The sequence below is a fragment of the Phyllopteryx taeniolatus genome, chromosome 10, assembly GCF_024500385.1.
Source record: "Phyllopteryx taeniolatus isolate TA_2022b chromosome 10, UOR_Ptae_1.2, whole genome shotgun sequence".
In the NCBI taxonomy this organism is placed as follows: Eukaryota; Metazoa; Chordata; class Actinopteri; order Syngnathiformes; family Syngnathidae; genus Phyllopteryx; species Phyllopteryx taeniolatus.
Window position 1 is genome coordinate 14189137 of NC_084511.1, and position 9846 is coordinate 14198982.

General features: G+C 40.4%; 1 protein-coding gene across 4 annotated transcripts in view; it reads right to left on the reverse strand.

Annotated features, from left to right (window-relative positions):
- Positions 1 to 9846, reverse strand: part of nexmifb (neurite extension and migration factor b) — a 110976-nt gene that overhangs the window by 99439 nt on the left and 1691 nt on the right. The window lies entirely within an intron of this gene.

Sequence of the window (9846 nt, forward strand, 5' to 3'; positions counted from 1 at the left end):
ATCTCTTGTTTTTGATGAGCACTTGGGCCTACTACGTGACTGTATTTTAATGTCGGTCAAGATGTTGGTACTTGGAGAGATATTGAACTATTTTTTGGGTGGTACTTGATGTAAATGTTTGAGAACCGCTGATCTGACGGAACAATTGTAAATAGGACGAAATATCGCATTAAGTTATCTTGACTAGTTGACAATACATGATAAACATTAAAATTGTATTATCATCAGGGTCCAGGGATGATACGATTGCTGTAGTCGAACATTTGACTATTTATCTGGTCAGAAGGGATAAGTAACTATATGTAAATATTTAGCATAACACATAACTAATAACTAAACCAAATACAGCATGAAACAGATGCAGCTAAAGATGTCAGCAAGTAATGCTGTGACCACTGCTAAATTAAACAGAGGCCAAAGTGTTATTCTGATTTTTAGTATAGCAGTATACAAGGTATTACAATGAATCTCTAAGGCTTTGTGTGACTAAATGATGAATTAGCGCTTTTATCAGCGGCGGCTACACCGAGGTGCATATTTGACTCCCTCTGGAGAGCGTTTTACTGGCTCAGCACTGATGTATGTGGGCTGAATTGTGACAGTGGAGCTGAATGATGACTTGGGGAAGTGACTTAGAAGAGCACTGACACGTCGTGAGCTGAGAAATGTCTGTTTGCTCATGGCGGAGCTTCCATACGTCGCCCAATGCTGCTGTCAGAGGCAAGCCCAAAATAAATGTGGGGGAGGCATCGTGCTCCTGCTTGTTTTTTGACACTGCAATTAGCCACTTGTTAAAGTTGGCATATAATACAGTACAGTACAAAAGTCTAAAGCCACCACCAGCTTGCTTGTTTAAATTTGCTTTTTCACTGCAGTCCTTTTGGTAGTAGCATGAATCCAATTAAATATCAGAGGGACTTCATGGGCCGAGAAAGAATACATTAAGGTTTGGTGCAGATACAGGGATTTATTTTTACTGTTTGAATCATTATGACATCAGTGGAGCCACCCAGAAGAATAATCTTTATTTGCCAATTATGGATGTTTATCTTGCTCTAGTACTATAGAAAAAAAACACTACATAACAAAAAAAAAAATGCAATTATGATATATTCACCAATGTATAATATAATAGTAAGTAAAATAGGCAAAATTATCAATACTACAGCAATTAATGCAGTACAGGTAATTCAACTCCAAGAGTCTTAATGGCATCTGTTTGTCATCCTGCAAAAACCAGCAAGTAGCCCGGTAATCATCAAAGCGATTGACAAATACAAATACGACCCTGCACAATGCACACTATTGTTAACATTTTAAGTGGAGTTGTGCAGAGGTTACTTGCGGGTGACATTTACTGTACATATGGTCATGTCAGCTGTGCGAAATGATAAATGTGCGTGTATGAGGATACATTAGCTGTGCAGTAAACTTTTTTGGAGAACCATTATAAACGTGCTGTGCTATTGTTGTTTTGGCTGGGGATGTACTTAGGTACGCACAGATTGAACATTTAACACCAAAGTGTTTTTAGAGTGATTAGACAGAGATGCTAATGTCATTTTCATAAACATCCACTTTGAGAACTTTTTTCAAATCTTTGCAGTAGTAAGCTCCAAAACAACAACCCTATGTGAAACTTGTCATTTAAATCAGTGTTTTCGAAACTTTATCACACTAACGCACATATTTTAGATTCCAAAAATCTCAACAGCAGACCACCAAACACAAATGTCACAAAGAATATGGTATACAGTCTATATAAAAAGTCTACACGCCACTGTTCAAATGCCACGTTTTTCAAATATAAAAAATAAGACCAAAATCAATTGTTTCAAAACTTTTTCCACCATAACCTGTACAACTCGATTGGAAAAAATATTTCAATCTTTTCAAGAGGGGAAATAAAAATGAGATAAAAGGTTGCACAAATGTGCGGATGTTGCTGTGTTCAGAATTAATCTATCACATTCAAAGTCATGTTAAATGGGAGTCAGCACATACATGCCACCCTTCAAGTGTATCTGATTAACGCAAATACATTTCAGCTGCTCTAGTAGGCTTTTCATGACATTTTTTATTTTGCTTTCTAGCAGCGGTTTAATGGTTTTGTCTCACACTGACTGCTATTCAGAACTCTTCAGAATTCCTTGCACATTAGCCCCAGTTCCAGCTGATGAAACAGCTCCAAAGCATAATGTTGCCAGCACCACGCTTAACTGTAGGTATGATGTTCTTTTGGTGACGAGCAATGTTGTGCCAAACATATAGTATCTTTGGGAATTATGGCCAAAAAGTTTGGTTTTATTGGACCATGACAAAATCTCCTAAGTTTTTTGTTTGTTTTGGGTGAAGGGGGGGGGAGGGGGTCAGTGTTCAGTGAATGTAAATACAGTGAGATTGGTTACAGGTACAGTGGTACCTTGAGATGCGAGTGACCCGATTTACGAGGTTTTCGATATGAGCTGTCGTTGGGCTGATTTCATTTTTTTTGCTTTGATTTGGGAACAAATATTGGTGATATGAGCGCTGTACGGCAGCAGAGCACTAATCTCACTTCCCAACAAGCAGCAGTTTGGCAGATAATGGTGAATAATTCTTCCAAAAGAGGCTGCCATTCTCAGATTAAGTTTACTGTTAAACAAATCGAATTACATATTGTCAATCCAAAACAACCACATAGATTTGCTTTTGCTAAGTAAATTTAGCTTAATGCTAACAAACAATGCGAAACACCATAGACGGGCTAAAGAATAGCATCAATGTCACGGTATTATAAGCCTTAATTTATTATATTTGAACACATATGATGGAGCAACACGTAGACAGACAATATAACAATACTCACAGGCATATATTCTTTATCATCTGCAGAGAAAAACTAATATTACTGCAGCTTACCTAGAAGTTTTGATTGGTTCCATGTATAGCTGTATGTCTGTATAATACTGCCCATAGGTAGCCATGGTGCAGAAACCAGAAGGCACAGCACAATGTCCATTGAATTGAAAACTGGAGCTGATGAATGGCATTTCCAATTATTTCAAAGGGGAAATGATCTGAGATACGAGCGTGGTCACGGAACGAATTCAACTTGTATCTCAGCGTACCGCTGTACTTGAAAGTGCATTTGGAATCAGAAATTGGGCCCTTGTGCTCAGTGTCAATCCAACATAACTGACGGTGGCAAGCCCAAGCAGGCAAACAAGTAAACGAGCAGCTGTACATCGTAGATGTCACTGTGCACACAACACACTCACATTGAGATCCATGTGGAATGAGAAGTCATAATTATTATTTGCATTGTGCCAGGCTCCTGTCACAAGGACCACTTGTTGGGAATGATTATAATTATTAGTCTTAGTAGAATAGTAGTGATGCTGTTGTGCCATCACTAGCATCATCCAGCAGATCAGGTCAATTCCATCTTGAAAATTCATGCCTGCGATTCAGTTTGGTGTTAAAATATTCCAGGACATTTCTCATTTGACTTGCGCGCATGGATTATTATTTTGTCTCTGGCGTGTTACGGTAAACGCAACGTAAAGCACTATCAGCCAGGCTGACTATATCTGACGGGTGGGCTCTTGCATCTCCTCAACAGGCTTTTGTCATGCTTTCCTTTCACATCAACTACGATAAAATAGCTTTTCACATCAATTATCCCGAAAGCTTGATTCAGACACAAGTGTCGCTGCAGTCTTTCCCTAAATGAAAACAGCAGAGTGAAAACGAATTACAGCAAATCATTGACTAAATGCTGCATCGCAATAAATATTAATAAAGGTTCATCTCGCGTATGATCCAGTCTGGTTTTTGCATGTAGATTCACAACATTTTTTGGGCGAAGCAAACGAGGCTGTCTTGAGATGCTAGTAATTACGTACAGCAGCTTCTTTTCTGAGGCACTGGTGGCTTGTTAAGTGGTGAACAGACAAAACAACATTTAGAAAAAAAAAAGATGAGAAAGTGCAAAAGAGCTTCTTTCCCATTAGAAGAACTATTGTCTATCTCACCATGGTTTGTTCCTGACAGTCCCCGACCCCCTACCACCACCACCACCACTCTTTATTTCTATTCCCCGTGTCTCTGTACTCTCTGTCCATCCTTTCCTCTCATCTTCCCACCATCCTGCCATTCCTCTGCAGCTCCTATTTATTTCTCTCTCCTGGTGTGTGCTACTCTGATTCCTCATCATCAACCCCTCGCCCTCCTCCCTTTCCATCCGCCAAATCAAAGATAAGGCTAATGAAGATGGCTTATTATTCTGCTATCTCCTCAGTATACATGTCCAGCATATAACACCTCTTGCTTCAACAGGTGGAATTTAAAATAAGAAGTTCAAATTAGACAAGGGGCGATGAATCTATTAGTGTTATTATATGAGGAACAACACGGGGCTGTTATTGCCACTGTGCGTGCCATTACAAAGAAAACAAAACAAGGGAGCACACTGCGAAACCAATTAAAATCCAGCCCCGTCACATAGCTTCCACCCTCCCGAGTCATGTTGTGAATATGATGCTTTCACACCATTCATGTCGCTGCACCTGTGTCCGCCGCATTAAAACTACTACCGCTGCAGGCTCCCTCTCAAATTTCCCAGGATCACATCTCACTGTCTGCTTCGAGAATACCAGGAGTTGACATGCGAGGGTGCCCATGAGGGTGCACGCCCAACATTGGATCGGGGGGGGGGGGGATTTCACATTATCTATCCATCTCCAATATGAGGGTCTGATGTGAAGGTAGGAAATGAGCTATGAACGTCAAGCCTGCGTACGCATGGTCCCAGTGGCCACCAGCCCACATACTGAGCTCAAGTAGGCAATGCGGAAAGTGGTATAATAGAGCCCGCATTAATTGGACTTTTGTGCATTGATGGCAGAAATTGTAATGCATTACTTGGACTAACCACGCACAACCAATTCATCAACAAAATGATGACACAAATTTTGATACACTATTTTTAACAACACATCCTGAAAGGATCTCTGTGTCGAGGAGCGGGAGGGCCACCTTAGTGTGTGTGTGTGTGTGTGTGTGTGTGTGTGTGCTTTTGTGTATGTTTGTGTGTGTTTGTCAAACTCTAAGCCTTCATCTCCACAATATGTCTCATTAACTCTGTTTATTTGTTCTCTTGTGTTATGTTCGTTTTCATTCTTGCACCATAACATTCCTAATGGGATTAATAAAGTACGTAAAACACAATTAGATACATTTTTAAATCAAGATCTGTGTATGGACCAATGTATCTCTTGTAACTAGGAATCCATTGACAATTTGTATCAATCTGTGTATTTATGTATCCATATCTAACTGCATTTTGTGCTGTATTGATCAATGCAAATTGTCTATGATTGTGTTTTTCTATATATCAACCTATATACTGTATGCATCTAGTGTTGTGCGATTTGGACGAAATTGGGTAGCCTGATATAGGTCATTTTATATCCCGATAAAGATATATACAGCTATCTCGACACAGTATTTTTCCTTAAAATTGCATGAATGGCAGTTATTAATAATAAGAATAAATGGCATTTATTTATAAAAACACATTTTATATAGAAAACACAATGAAATGAATCAAACAATAAAATAAAATATAACACAAATACACAGTGGTGGTTAAGTATGGCAGTATCTAGCAGATCATTTAAGGCCATGAGCGGGGGGGAAAAAATTGCATGTTTAAGACTTTGTTTACGCCTACATTGGACTAGACTGCTTGTCGACAAGAATTATACTAGAAATGACATTTTTCACAATGCTGTTTGCTACATGTAAGTACACTTGAACACAAGTTTCTAGTTTTCTAGTATTTGGGATGTAATATTGGCTCTATGGTGCCTCAGTAAACATGTGAAAAAGGAATTCAAATCATCCACACATTCCTGAGTTCGAGACGTTTTTCTGCCGATAAGTCTGAAATCAGTTCATTTGAATTTCTCAACCTTATGTACGTCGCTAGCTATGATCTCTGCCTTCACTTTCCACTCCAGAGCCAACGCTGTTCACATAACAAACGTGTGCTCTCACAAGTGGATCTTCTACATGAAGGCAACCAATCAGAGGAAAGGGGGTCTTAGCCAAATATGGACAAAGCGGATACAAAACTGGGTCAAACAGAAGTAGCTGTCAGAGGGGTCTTTTCTGGACACTCGTATGACAAATGTCATGTTTTTTAAAATGAAACTGACACTTTTATACTAAGTCCATGTTAGGAAGTCACTATATGGAGCTCTAAAGAGCCAAAATACGGGACGTTTAAACTGAAATGAAAAACTTTTCCAGAGGGAGAAGTGGTAGCCAAAAACAGGCAGGCAAAACAGCAGCGTACTCTCCTTCCGCGTCAGTAGGATTTTTCATTTGTTGGACAATGTCTTTATTTCGGAATAGTACAAGGAGTAACGATTTGATTCTGATTTGAAAGTCATTCATTATTGTCAACACAAACAGTGAATGGGGATTTAGAGTGCTAGTCCAAGCCCTTATGCTAACAATGAATATGTCATTATAGTAGCTATACTAACTTGAGCACTGATTTTGTGAAAATGCCCAGTGAAAGTGGCTTTTGTCCACAAAGGATCAGCTTCTTTAAAAAACAAAATCTTACTGATGTTGTTGTTGTAGTTTATACAATATACTGAAAGTAACTGTGCACTGCATTTTACATCCTGCCTTTCAAATAATAGAGTGTGTATTTTCATTGGAAGAAATATTTGAATACAATTACCACATATTGAGAGTTTTCGACATCACCTGAAGCTAAAACAGAACCATTCGCACAGCGTGGTTCAAATGATACAATTAATTTTTTTCTCTCGTGTGGCCCAGTTTGGTCGCAGCAGTGCAAGCAGATACAAATACATGAATACAACCGCATGTCAGCCGCAGAAGTTGTCAACAACTAAGAAGAGTCCAGTTGACTCGATTCAACTTCTTCTAAAAACCATGTCCTGGATGAATGGGAATCTACACAGACAAGGTGGATATCATGCAATGTAACTGCAACTGAAGCGGATAAATTGGATATACCTTGTCAATGGGAGCCATTGATGTACACACGTCTTACTCAATGAACACACTAACGGGAAATCAAAACATCACAAAAAGCTCAGAAAAGTTGAGACCGTTAAATAGATGCCCGACAGCTAAGTTAACAGCCTATTGAACCTAATGGGGACGAGTCAGTAAGCCAAACGAATCAGTTCGCAATATTTAAAATGTGTAATGCCTGACACATCCAACTTGTTAACATTTGTAATTGTCACACAAGCGTAAGAAGAAGCAGCGATGCAGGAGTCTTTTAAGTTCTGGTACTTCCTTGTCATGTCACATTCTTCTTTTGACTTCCCTTGTTGAGGCTGGTCTCTCTAATTTGCAAACAAAGCCAAAGACAACAAAAAAAAAAAAACAGACAGTCGGAGTTAACCTATCGATCCTTGATCAACACAGGTTTCACGCAAAATCCTTTAATTTTATATGACTGTTTGTAGAACAACCTCACAGACTTCAATTTTATACGTTTCACTATAGAGAGAAGGCGGGGTACACACTGGACTGTCGCCAGCCAAATGCACAGCAAAAGTAGACAAACAACTATGCTGTGTGGCAGACATGCTCAGCATTATTTCACCATACTGTCCCATTTTAGATTGTGCTGTTTTTAATTCATTACACCGTCCCACTTATATGCACATGTATTTTTCAAGTTGAAAAGTGGATGCGCAGGGATGTATATTTTGGGGCCCGCCACTAGCATGTGTATTTGCTCAACTGGAGGGGTCGGGGTAGAGCTGACAGCGAAAAAGAGCTCAACAGCGCCTCAGTCCCCCGAGGGCACGCTGCACCTCTTTCTGTGCTCACAGCTATGAAAAGCAATCAGAGCCCGGCCCGCTCCCTTGCTCTTACCTCTGCCTTTAATTACAGAAAGCTCTCATGTTAGAGAAAGACTACAGCTGCTGGGCCTCAGCGTGGCGTGTCACAACCCAAACGCAGCAAGACTCTGCAAACATTGTTGCTGACCGAAACACACACATTGAAACTGCCCCGATAGCATCAAGGTGCTTCTAGAGCAGGTATGAGAATAAGAAATCAATGATTCAAGACATAAAGCTCAGTGGGATGCCTTGCAGGCAAAAAAGAAAAAAAAAGATCATTTGTCATTCGTACATGTGTTTTCTAAGTCATACCTCGTGACATCTAATTTCTTGATTCAAATATATGCTGTTAGGATGTGTGAGGTGTAAAATATAAGAGGCATGATCCTCACGTGAGAAGAACGGCTGGCAGCACTGATGAGGTTTAGTTGGTTCTCTATGGACTGACTAGCGCTAGTAGAAGCCCGTGCATGCGCCCGAGGCTTGAAAGCAGGAGGAGCCACCGAGCACACATCAGCCGGGGAAGAGAAGAGACTATGTACACAAGCTGCTGCTTTTATGACTGCAACATAATGCTCGGGCGGCATTTTAAAACACATTTCAGGCAAAGCTGCTGGCAGAACAATGGGGCTGAAAAGTGTCATTCGGCTCAACATCTTACAACAACTTACTCTTAAATAAAAACTGAATGTTAGGTAAAGGTCATAAAAAGGGTGACGTAGAAGACAGGTATCCAACCTCCTCTTAAGGGCCCATCACACTAGCCCCATTTTGGTCCGTTTTAATCAAACTCTAGTTGGTACCATCTGTTCGGTCTGGTGTAAAGATGGTAAGAGTACGTTGTGGTGAAAAAGCAATCCACGTTTGATGAATGAATCCTTGTCCCTTAGCCCCATAATAATGCTTGAAACTACAGTCAGTGTGTAAACAGATGACACTGCTGCTTTCCCACTGCATAGCACCTGCTTCGGCTCAGTTTAGCTGTATTCGATTAAATTGTAGGCAACCGGTTTCCCAATTTAAAATAGTACCGCAGAAAACAGGGACAGCTCTAACAAACAACTACAACAGAGGAGAATCAGGTTCTCCTATATTTACTTCTTGGCACCTGTCTGTTGAATTTGATTTGAGGAGACTGAGGGAAGTGAAATATAGATGAAAGCAAAATCGAGATTGTGTGTAATCCCGCAGTCTATTGTCTCTTGTCCTTAAAGGTCCAATGACACCACAATGACCAATCTGCGCAATCAGTGAAAACATCGTCAGTGCATATGTGGTTAGCATAGGCGGTCCTAAATTACAGTTGTTAGTTTGTGCAACAGCATAAGAATATGTCCTCACACATCACAAGAAAGCATGCTCATTTACTGCTGTACATACCCTTTTGTTACGGTTTATATTTTCATACATATGTTTGGGAGTTTTTGTTATGGTCCAATGAAGCCAAGATTGAACTTTTCGGCCATAATTCTAAAAGGTATGTTTGGCGCAAACACAACAATTCTCCTCACCCAAAGAACATCATGCTTACAGTGAAGCATGGTGATGGCAAGATCATGCTTTGGGGCTGTTTTCTTCAGATGGAACTTCCTCCATGTTTATTGCCACTGTCTCACTTAATACTACACCAAACCTTCTTCCTGTTTACATTCGTGCGGCCAATCAGAGAAGAGAGATGGTGGATCGTTGCGACGCATTTCAGTTCAGCTGGTGAAAGAGCCGAGTTCACCATTGAGGATTGTCAAACAAGGCCAGGCCGAGGAGCCCCCCACAAAAATCCCCCCCGCACACGTCACATAGCCAGGGGCCCAATGGCGCACATGGTGCCGTCACACATGATAATGACACCCACATCAATGTGTCAACTCAATTTAACCCTCTTATAGGGACTCTTTGACTCAATCAATGCATGGCCTTCCATCTGGTTTTCACTGCTGTCTTCACATTAGGGGAGAAGGAC